Source organism: Crocodylus porosus, unplaced genomic scaffold (genome assembly GCF_001723895.1).
Source record: "Crocodylus porosus isolate Cpor-Errol unplaced genomic scaffold, CroPor_comp1, whole genome shotgun sequence".
NCBI classification, from domain to species: domain Eukaryota; kingdom Metazoa; phylum Chordata; order Crocodylia; family Crocodylidae; genus Crocodylus; species Crocodylus porosus.
The window spans coordinates 169,238,180-169,250,440 of NW_017728886.1; the positions used below are offsets into that span (position 1 = coordinate 169,238,180).

The 12,261-nt window shown below is 38.3% G+C and overlaps 1 long non-coding RNA gene across 1 annotated transcript in view; it reads left to right on the forward strand.

The window, feature by feature from the left end:
• The first annotated feature begins 4,658 nt into the window (after nucleotides 1-4,658).
• The window catches only part of LOC109324766, a 19,132-nt gene continuing 11,529 nt past the window's right edge, over nucleotides 4,659-12,261 (forward strand). The window contains exon 1 of the long non-coding RNA XR_002105001.1: nucleotides 4,659-4,773. This is a non-coding gene — a long non-coding RNA (uncharacterized LOC109324766). The remainder of the gene's footprint in view (nucleotides 4,774-12,261) is intronic.

A 12,261-nucleotide genomic window follows, 5' to 3' on the forward strand; every position in this document is an offset into this window, starting at 1 on the left:
ACAGGGTCAAAGCCATGGACAAAGACAATGATCTTTCCAAAAGTGTTTTGAATGGAATGAGTAGAGCAATAGTGAGTTTGTCTGGGCTATGATAAAGGATGCTATAGTACATGAAATATGTGATAATGAAAACCTGGACAAGATTATTAACTTAGATGGAGAGTAGAGGTTGTATTTTCAAGATCTTATTTGGAAAGGGTCTATAAGGTCCCTGACACATGTTACATTTAAGAAGTAATTAAGGTGTTAATTGCACCATATATAGTAACCTGGCCACATGTTAAAGCCAGCTTTGTGGCAAAGAACCACAAAGATATTCTATCTCTCTTTCCCCCTGCCCTTGTCTTTTGTATTCTTTTTTTTTTTCATTATACTCTGCTTTCTGCATGTCCTTTTGTATCTGATGACTTGAACTAGAGTTCACAAAAGCTTTTGAGATATGTATATATGTGTATCTACATGTGTGGGTGTGTGTAGATAATGAATAAAAAGGTACATATCTCTCCTGACTACTGACTGACTTCAGACTAACAGGGTTCCTCCCTCAATCAGCTGATTTTCAGCCAGACTGGGCCTACAGGCACTCCTTCAATGTGTCCATGCAGGGGGAGTTCAGGATTATGATCCTGGGTTCACTTTACACTGGCAAGTAGTAATGACATGATTAGGCTCTGATCCCTGATTCCACAATGGTGCCATGTGTGTCATGGCAGGAGATGCAATTGTTGGGATCAAGGATCAGAGCCCATCACATCATTAAATAAGCATGTGCCAAAGGCCTAACGTTTAGATCCAGAATAACAGAAAAATAGGGATAAAGCAGATCTAATGCTATCCTTTTGCTCTAGACAAGATTTTCTATTTCTAAACCGTGCCAGATGATTTTTTTCTTAACATAAACTTTAAAAATTCCATGATAGCTTTGATCAGTTCCATTCAGTTTTTCACATTTTAGAAGGAACTTTAGTATGCTTTGTAACTCGCACATCTTGTACATTGCACCAATAATCAGAGATCTATAGAAAAACATTGCCTGAACATCATGCAAAAATAAAGGAAAAAAACAAAAGAGATGATGGTCTGGGTTTCATGCTCACAATATATCTGTTTTTATTCATTTGCTTTGTTTTGAGAAATAAATGTTTACCTCTGTTTGAATGGCAGTTCACTGTTGCTTGTCTGTGGGCTACAAAGGGTGATTTATATATAAAAGTGCAGCAGTCGTGGTGACCCAACATTGAAGGATTCCCTACAAACTTGCACAACATTAATGTTTTAACTTGCTCAGTGCTCCTGTTGTGCAGCCCAAGAAACGTCAACAAGTATTGATACCAGCCATGTATAAATAGTAGTGAACCCAGATATGAGGAATAAAATTATAATGGAAAGAGGAAAAGGACTGTTTGGACTGGGAAAAAAAGAGACCATCTACTTCAGGGAGTTGGTCTACTTTCTTATTAAGAGTCTTTAGTTTAGGGTTGGCACTGAGGGTTTAAGAAAGTACTACACTTCATTCTGTCATGAGAGAGGAGTATTTGGATCCTGGAAAGAGGGCCAGAGATGTCAAAGGAGAACTATTTCCTTCCATTTGGATTTCTCATTTTCCCCTTAAAATGGAGTTTTCAATCAGAAATTACAGGGAGCCTAACTATCAGATGAGCTGAGAAGAAAAAATGACTAAGTACTTAAGCTTTGTATCTAATGGAAAGAAAAAGTTTGTGATCTTATTCTCAAATGTCTGAACAATCGAGTATTACCACAATAATAATGGACCACCATAATAAGGTCCTGGAGAATCTCAGACCACCAAGCAAGCTGTAATCTATAGTCAGGCCCTCAACTACCGCTGCATCTGCTCTGAGGAGAGTACCTAGGGCATCTGATCAGTCTGAAACCTGCTTTTCTACTACAAGGACACTTCAGTAAGGGAACAGATGGTATCTTTGAAACAGCCACCCAAATACCCAACGTTAACTTACTACAAAATGAAAGGAATGCCCTCCTCCCCCTGCCTCCCTTGGTGGTCCTTTCCCATCCCACACTGGAACTGATCAGAAGAAACATGAAATAATTACAGTCTAAACTCTAGAAAAATCAGACCTTGAGAGAAATATTCCTAGCCTCTCTGCTTCTGGTTTTCAAACAAAACCCTAACCTTTCCCACTTCATCTTCAGAAGCAAACTCCCCGCTGTTCAACAGACATTAAATGGGTTGCAGCCTTGCCTTAACAATAGATGCAAACCCTGTCAACACAACTCTATTGCTACAAAAATCAACCTCCCCCACAACAAACCCATCAGAATCCATGGATCCTACAAACATCTTTCCCAAAATGTGATATATTTGATCCAATGCACCACATGCTTTCATGGTCAGTACCTGGGTGAAACTAAACAGCAACTACACACCAGAATGAACTCTCACAGAAAACAACATAGATAGAGACACACAAGCACCAATGGAAGTACATTTCTCACAAAAAAGCTTATCCATTTAGGACCTCACTATCCTTGCACGTTTACAAGATGAATTTGGGGGGTGGGGGAAATTCACAAGGTGGCTGAACTGTAAGAACCAAGGACTGAGCACTGATGCTGACTTTATGGTGTACATAGCCTACTGAATTCCTGACATTTTTCCTTTACTTTGCAGGTAATGCTGGCCTTCCTCCCTTTTGATATGTCATTATCTCCCATGAATCAAGGCTCTTTTCTTATGGTAATTGTTTTCCGCTACCCCCGTCAATTTCTCATTCTCCAGCTTCAAAGCTCTACCTGATGTGTTTAACCATTGTTGTACAAATTTCTTTCTTCAGTCCTGATGAAGAGTGCCTTGAATTTGAACACTGGTCTAACTTCATCCCAACCATGTGGTTGACTGAATAAGAGATATCACCCACATCAATGCTTTCCTCTCTGAATAATCAAAGACACTGGCAAGATGAAAAGCATAAGAAGAAATTTTGAAAGCGGGGTAGTTTGCAGGGTGGGGGTGGGAATGGAAGTGGATGGAGACAGTGGCTATTCTTCAGATTAACTTTCTAAAATAAGCTTCTCAAAATCTGGGCACAGCAATTTCTATTTTCAGTCACTTTTACCTTGCAGTGTTGCCAGTTGGTGAAACATGAATTAGCAGAAATCTCATCTTACATTAATTCAACATCTATATGCCGGTCACCTGCACCATCTGCCACACAAATGTTCTTGGAGACGAATAGAAGACACAGCATTTCCTGAACACAATATTGAAATGATATTTTGTCTGAGCTAAACAGTTACAGTGACAATAGTTGAGGAAATCAAAGAGGCTACAGAATAGAAGGGGTGTAGCAGGTATAGGACAGTACTGCCTCTGAGTCCTGAAAGATCTCCCATGGTTGTTTTGCTCTTCTCGTTCTTCCTTCTATGAATGTACTATTTAGTCAGAAACTTATCAAAGAAAGACTAATGTAGCACTGCAATTTTTGTTGGTTTTTATATGTGCACCTAATTCAGAGAAAGCAGTGGTGTACAAAGTGATATTAATGGTAACAGTCTAGGATTGGCAACACAAAACTCTCAACAGCCTAATTTATGCTGCTGGGAAGCAGGTTAAATATTCTGTGCTGTGGTCTGTGCAGCCACAAGTATCCACCATAGCTCATATAAAGCTAGTTTGTGTATCTCGATTCTGTAGGCTGCAGTATATACAGATCCTCAGCTGTTTTCAAGGGTCCGATAAAAAGGTTGCCTTGTCCTCTGAAGTAAAGTTCTCTGTAAAGCACTTTAACTGGAATAACTAACCTACACAAGTTTCCTCTGTAATTGAAGATAAGTAATAATCAAGGACAAGTAATAAAGCAGTAGTGGTAATTAATGTCAATGTTTGCCAATGCCTCCCAAAGTTATATGATATTCACTATTTCCCTTTTACTTGAAAGAGAGACTAATTGAGGTATCTCCAATACCATTTTGGAGAGACCACTGGTGTTATAAAGCTGTAAGTTATAGCCAAACTCCCCGATACCACTGAATTCACACTGAATAGAATAATATTCCCTCCAGTGAACCAAATGCCCTGATGGAAAATATGTAGGAGAAACCAAACAACAGCTGAGCACCAGCTGAGTGGTCACCAAAAATTTATCAAAGACATGAATTCCCAATTACCAGTGGGGGCACAGTTCTCACAAAACAATCACTCCCTCTCTGATTTCTCAGTTCTAATTCTCAAAGGGAACTTACAAAACACCTTTTGTAGACAAGACTACAAACTTTACTTTTATAAGTCTACAGAATACAAAAACCCGTGGACCCAATAGAGACATTGGATTTATGACACATTACAACCTGCCTGACATCTGACTCACCAGGTACCTGCCCAATCTGACCTCTTACACTTTTCTTTCCCCTCCTTCCTGCTCTGCCCTCCTTTTCTGCCCTTTGTCTTCCTAATTTCCAGCTGTTTCCTTTATCACAGACAGCCTCTTTTCTGCCTTGAAAATTTACCTCTGTAGAATGTCCCTTACTCAGCTTTGCGCACCCCCCCACCCCACTTTCTCCTCTCCCTTCCCTGCTCTTTTTGTTTTTCTAATTTCCACCTATTTACATTCTCACTGACCTCCTGTCACACTTTTAGCTTCTTTCATTCCTTGGAGATCTCATAACAGCAGCAGAGTCTTCCTAGGCCTGAAGAAGATTGATTTTGCCTGAAAGCTTACAAAAACTTTTTTCCAACTACTCAGTTGGTCTAGTAAAAGGTATCACATCTATCCACAGAACCTTGCCTGTCTGGTAATATAAAGCCACTTAAGTAGCACTTCCTATGAAGTAAGCTGTTTCTAGAGATTTTTCCTTGATGATCTTTCAGAGACTTTTTTTTCCTTTGATGATTTCTCCCCTGATGAGCTTCTTTAAGGGGATTTGATTGGGAAATTTGGGGTATTATGTGTAATACTGGGGGACTACTTGCAAAGGTTGATAGACAAGGAGACTAGGAGTGTTTATTTTTTCAGGGATTTGGCCCCATTGATTCTAATACTGCATATCCTGAGTTTATGATTGATAGAACATGTACAGGCCATGGGAAGGTAGCTGTTAGCCATCTTTCTGTTTCTCTGAACCTGTGGATGGAGCCCATAGAGCATAAAGGTTGGGGACCCCTTCTTTCCCTGTAACTCCACCCAAATACAAGAAAAGGGTAGCGGGGGTTGACTTAAAGCCTGAACAGTTTTCCTTTCTGGCAGGCTGCAGCCAGAATTTTGCATAGTAAAGGTTGCTTCTTGTACACGTTTCACTGTACTTGCAATTCTAAGAAATGCTAAAGGAATAAACATGGCTAAATGTCATCACATGTTATTGTCACAAGGAAATTCAATTTGAGAGGGCTGCTTATATGCTGGTGTAATTAGATAGCATCTCCTACAGTGGAAAGATGTTTAGCCTTAAGGAGCTAGGGATACGGTTTCTCTAAATGACTGCCTTATGGCTAGAAATTACCCCAGAAAAAGAAAAAATACATGTATTTTGGTGTTCGGTGATGCAAGCAGTGTATGTTTTTCAGTCTTGTGCCTGTTTTAGTACAGATTTTGTTAAAAGCTCAGATTTCCAAATTCTCTTCTGATTCTTGCAAGTATTTTGTCAATGGAGGGTGGGGTGTTCTCGTCTGGGTAGGTAAAGAAATAGACGTTACATTACCAATATTTGTGAGTGAAATGACTAATCTTTTCTGATAGGAAAATATAATTGTTTTATTTGTGAGTGCCAGCTCTTTGTGTGTAAGGTCACTGACAGATATTATATTAAGGAGATCATGTGATCCGTGTGCACCAATTTTTTATAAGATAATGGACATGGAAAGTTTTACACATTTCAGGTGACAACTCTCTTTTGAGGGGGGCTTGTGCTCTTGGGCCCCCACATACTTGGTGTCTCTAATATGCCACAAGTGCGTGACAGGAGGCACAATTGTGGGATCTGCATCAGATACTATGGTGCCATATTGCCTGTGCAGGGGGAACCTGGGATTATGATCCTGGGCTTCCCCTGTACTGGGAGGTAGGAAGCTTGGCATCCCTGTGCTCTTGTAGCTGGTAGCCTCAATCAGCTGACCAGCACTCCTAGCCTCTGAAATGCAAAGGAGGGAGTCTTGAAGGGCTGCAGTGTGCTCTGGAACCATGAGTGCTGACAACACATTCAATTAAAGACATTATAGGAACATTTTGTGTCATAACTTTGTGGCTTATTTCCTGTTTTATTATGCCATTAATTAAATGAACATGTGGCTGGATCACTACTTGAGATGTGATTACCCAGTTAATCATGTCTTAAGTGTAACGTCTGTCAGGATCCTCAGACAGAGAAACAGCGCACATGCATGAAGCATCATTTTAATTTGCTCATGGTAAATATTAGTGTACAATAGGTACAGAGCCATATATCTTTCTTGATTAAGTGGAAACATATATAGGGGAGCCTTGTGATTAGCTATAAGGATCTTCAATATAAGTCTATGGGATTTTTCAGAAATTAAGTGTCTTCATCCAGAGTATGAAACTTTTGGTGAACTGAAGTATTTTAGTGCTTGCAATTCATTTTGGAACTCAGTATATGGTGTTATACATGTCTCTTCACTAGACATGGAATATCTACTCAGGAAGTTTGATTCCTACATTGGGATACATCTTACTGGAGAGTGCCATTTGTTGTCATAATTGAGACACAAAATAATGTTGTGGATTATCCTGAGCTAGGCATGATGAAATGATTTTTTGGTGGTACCTAGCTCAAAATCTGTTACCGCTTGGTTTCTGAGACTTTTGACTCAGACCATTTTAGAAAGTACAAGGGACAGCAGTTGATTAAGAAAATCAAGTTTTATTAAATTTCAGTAATTGTAAATTTCAGCTGTTGTTCTTTTGTACTGCTTTGCTCATAGATGCTAAATAGACGTATGTTTAATTAAAAGATATCAACTTGCTTTAGACCAAGGGGAAATTTTTTGTCTTCAAATATTTTTGTTTTAAAAAAATTTTCTGGTTGACCAGAATAATTACACATCCAGATCAATTTTCAGAAAAATCCAAAATAATTGAAACTTTTTTATTTAATATTTTAATATTTTCAAAATGCTTCAGTTTAATTACATATGAGTTGTTGCCTCAATTTTATTTAAAAATGTATAACAACTCAAAAACAGAGTGATTAATTTTGTTAAAATACTGTCTTTAAGCTAAACTGACTTTTTTTCTTTTCAGTGTGCTCCAAGTATTGAAAACTTTTTTATTTTGTGGCAGCCTGAACAGATTTTCCCCCCCAAATTTTCAGAAGAGCAGACTTCAGTTTTCAGGAAAGCAGACTGACCAACTTTGATGTAGCACTTCAGCTAGCTATAGATTCAAGGGACAAACAATGCATCTGTCACTATACATATCTATTTGTCCTTCTACTCATCTTTGTTCTATTCCATGATCTCCTTTCCCTTTATTATTAACCTCTTTCTTCACTTTCTCTCCCATAATAATTTCTTCCCTACTTCTCTTACTAATTTTTCTCTCATGTTTTTTCCTGTCCCAGTCTCTACCTCAAAATTTATCTGTGATGGCATGCAACTGGACTTGATTACCTATAGCATCTTTCGTACTCTTACGTCCCTATGTTTCAATAGGTATTATTTACAATAATAAAGACCAGAATTACATGTTGTGAAATGCTGAACTGGAATAAATCCTATTAAAAATCCCAACAACAGCACACAAAAGACATGGTGTGATTAATAAATCCATGACCAATTCAGAGTCTCTTCTATGATGAGATTCCATCTTACAACATTGTTACTGTCTTATTTAGATAGTCCTTAATTAAAACAGAAATGCAGAAATAAATTGCCATGAAAAATGACCTTACTGAGGGTGAAAGAGTGTCATTAGACATTCTTAACTATGCTGGTGGGAATACATATATAGCTTGTTCTCTGTAGAGCACTATAGTAAGATTGGAATATCTGTAGTGTTGGGGAATACAGAACATAGGAGGATGCCTGTCTGATTCTTTTGGTTAAGGGCATGATCCAGAGCCCTCTGAAATCAATGAAAGGCTTTCCATGGACTTTATTGGGCTTTGAAAGAGGCCTAAGATGAAACAAGAAGAGTGGACATAAGAAAAGGCTTTTCTATAAGCTAACTTATAGAAACAAAAGCAGTGGTATAAAAAGCAGTAGGGAGGGGATACTGTGCTTTGAGAATAGTTGTTGCAGATAGGGGCTGCAAATGCCACTGCAGTTCTTCAAAGTTCCTGTAGAATCTCAGTTGACTAATGAACATCTCTTGATAGCTTCATGTACATGCAATCATAGGGCAGTGAGCAGATGGGAAAATAGTGACCTAAGTGATGTGCTGGCTCAGAAGGGGCTTTTAGAAAAACATAGCTGAGCTTTAGTGCTTGTGGCAATATTAAGAAGTAAAATAGTTACTAGTTGCCCAGCAACCCTGTATCTGCAGTCTTTTGAACTTGGTTTTAAGAAAGAAATATAATTGATAAATTGATCCTAGTCTATGTAGCATTAGTAAATGGTTTCAGAAATTCATGATGACTTGGCTGAAGAATTTGAATCAAAGATAATGACAGCAGCTGCTTTAGCCTGTAGAGTGTTATCTGAAATCCTTTGCCAATGAGGTTGTGAATAAACACAACCACATACAGTAGGAATTGCCTGTAACTTTGACAAAAGGTCCCATTATTTGATGTTATAGTTTTGTTGCCATTGTCTAGGTTTTAAAATATTTATTAATATTGTTTAGTTCCTAGTAAAATAGGTAAGTTAATGCTAAAAAATAATTGAAACCCTGTATGTTGGTCAGCATTAAAATGTTAACATCCAAACTTGTAAGAAACTACTGAATTTCACTGAGACCATTAGAACAGAAATTACTTTACAAGCAGTGAATGCTTATATTCTGCTTCTGAGCACTGTATTATACCTTATTACTGTGACTAGCAGATTTACCAAAATATTTTTAAAATACACTTGGCTGAAGAAACTTTATAGTTCGAACTTGAACAAAACTGATGTTGTGGCATCTATTTCTAATATGTTGGGCAAAACTGCAATTCTTTAGACTGGTGAATTCAGAACTATTAAAATTTTAATTTATATACAGGGCTTAAAGATTACCTTTGTATAACTAATTCCCATGCTTATTTATGAATAGAGCTACAAGAAAGAAAGAAAATTATATCATTGTATTTGCATTATCATATGGCTATGCTTCCTGTATATTTCTCCATATACCAGTATTATCAAAATGATACAAAAGGAAGTTTAGTTTTACATTTTGTTTTTAAAAATCTGTTTGATCTCCAAGAGCATATGTGATTTATAATGCTACAATTGTAGAATGTGCAGTTCCTCTGGTTTAACATGGTACAATCTATCTTTCCATTAATTGGAAAAATGTCAAAAAATGTAGTGTCTAAACAACATAATAGGTGGTGCTTCTTTATGTAGATATTACTGAAGGGCTAAATCTACTCAGTGATGAGAGATTAAGACAGTTCAACTTAGCAATGTGTTCCTTTTAGAGGAACCTTTCTAGTGTGATGTGAAACTTTTGAAGAAGGCTTGGAGCAAAGATATGATGTGTTAATAAGAGAAGTCACTAGGGCCTTAAACATTTTTGCATTCGTGGTAAAATATATATATATATTAAATTCCAGAAATATAGTTTATGGGAAATTAATTCTCTAAAAATAAGATTAAGGGGTGCATACTTCAGAAAAATTCTTTGCAAGTAAATGCTTTCCTGATCCTGTCTATGACTAGCTGTAGCTTCCGTAGAAATACAGGATAGGTAGGCAGAGCTTTTCAAATATATTTGAGATTTTACACTATGAATACTGTTAGTATTACACATGACAAAAGTAATAAAAACTAAATTCTGTATTTGGAATAAAAAATAAATATAACTGAAGTAGTAAATATGCCAGTGAACATAACTTGACTTAGTGCAGTGGCTGACACACATTTCTTCTTGTTGTAAGAAAACATAATGCTACTGTCCAGATACAATCCAAATTAGTACAGGTTTATTTTGGCAGCTTAGTACTAGCAAAATGGGACAGATGCAAGGCCACCTTTAAACCTCTGTTGTTAACTATCAGAAATATGGTGGTTATTTCTGTCACAACCTGTTATTAATCATTAAGTCAGTTCTAGAGAAGGCCAGAGAGGAAAAACTAGTTCCATTATTGATGGAGACTCTTAATGCCTCTCTTAAGGGAGTATGGGGCAAGCTGCCAGTTAAGAAGGCCATTATCTGTCATTCAAAAAATGGAAATAGAATTAAGTGATATTTTCCATTCCTAATCAAACTAAACACAAATAATTGAGTAGATAGATACTCCAGATTTATCTGATCCTTTGTCAGCCTGGTTAATGAGTTTGGTACCAAAACTGTCCTGGTTGCATTGGTAAGTGGCCAAATTACAATTTTTAGATCTAATGGCTGTTTGTAATAGCAATAGTCAGGGAAAAGAGTTAAGTAATCTATAAGCCCCATAGAAAAAGGAGACAGCCTATTACTGGTGTTGTGTTTCTCTGGAGGATCTCAAATGTAGTTTTATGCAATAATTCTACTGACAAAAGGATTTCTTCTGTGGGCTCCCCGCCTCATTCTCATATACCATTCATAGTCTGATCAGGAATGTTTAAGGTATTCGCTACTTTAAACAGTTACTAAGAAACTGTTGAAGCAATGAGAAACTGTAATAAGAAAGCACATTAATACTATCTTTAACAGTAATGAGAAAACAGAAGATAACTTTTATAGGAAAGAATTAGAATTGAGGATTTTGTCATTAATGTTCAAGGTAAATTACAAGTGTATGGTTCAGAGAGTTTTTAGACAAGCTTCAGGCCCAAAATTCCCTTCCTCAAGTCTGATAAAAGGTATTATCAAGAAAAACTTACTTCTCGCATACTTTCTTTGGCTATTATTGCTACAATGATACTTGATCCCTACTATGAGGAAAATTACAGATATTCAATTAAGACATAAATGTTAAGTCAGAAATTCATAGTCATAAAAGTTGCTTGTTGATTTGGGGGAAAAATCCACTTTGAGAGAGGCATTTGTCAGGAATATTTTAATGGAAATGAATGGCTTTCAAGTTTGCTAAGCATTACATGGAATTAAAACCTCCAAATGACAAAAAAAAAATTACTTATAAGGACAATGAAAATCTGAAGTGGGGATCTTGCTGTCTTACAGCTGATGTGGTCAAAGATTGGAATTTTAAAGGTTATTGGGCACCAAACTCCCTTAATTTTTTCTGTAAATACTAAGCTAAAAGAATAAGAGTAGGGGCCATGTTACATGTTTCATTTAGTTCATGCTAATTTTAATTGATGTTAAAATTACCATGTGCTTTGAGTAGTCATATGTCAAGGGCTAATAACCCCTGTAACGTGTACTTCTCTGACCTGCCCTTAAAGCACAGGTGGGCAAAATGGCAGAGGCAGCTAGTGGCTGGACTCCATTTCCCAGCTGCACCTGCCTGTGTTTCTGCGGGTGGTTTCCAAAGAGACCCCAGGAACAGCAGGGCTGTGATAGCACAGGGCCAGTGTTTCCTCAGAGAGCAGCCCAAACTGTGCTGGTGGGGTGTGTGGCTGAGCAGGGGGCTGCTCTGGGACTGGGGCCAAGGCCAGGGTCAGGATTTTGCAGCAGTAACAGCATGGTCCAGATCCAGGGCAGAACCATAATCCGCTACCTGCACACCCCTGCCCAGGGCATGTGGGCAATGGGTTGCAGCTCTGTCCCAGCTGTTACTGCCACAAGACCCTGACCCCAGCTCTCTGCCCAGCCACATACCCCACCAGCTTTGTTTGGGTTGATCACAGAAACCCTGGCCCCATGCTGTCATGGTCCCACCGCTTCTGGGGTCTCCATGGAAACCAGTCACAGTGACATGGGCAGGTGCTACTGGGAAATAGTCCACCATTGGCCTAATCTGGCCCATGGGCCAGACTTTGGCCACCGCTGCCTTAAAGGGCCAATGAACAGGGGTATGGTTAGGATCCAAGTTAGCTCTGTGCCTGTCATAGTTTCTAGAGTCGGAAGGGACCTGAGCAGATCATCGAGTCCAACCCCCTGCCATGGCAGGAAAGAATAATGGGGTCAAACGACCCCAGCAAGGTGTACATCTAGCCTCCTCTTAAAGACCCCCAGGGTAGGAGCCTGCACCACTTCTCTTGGAAGTTGGTTCCAGATCCTAGCCGCCCTGACT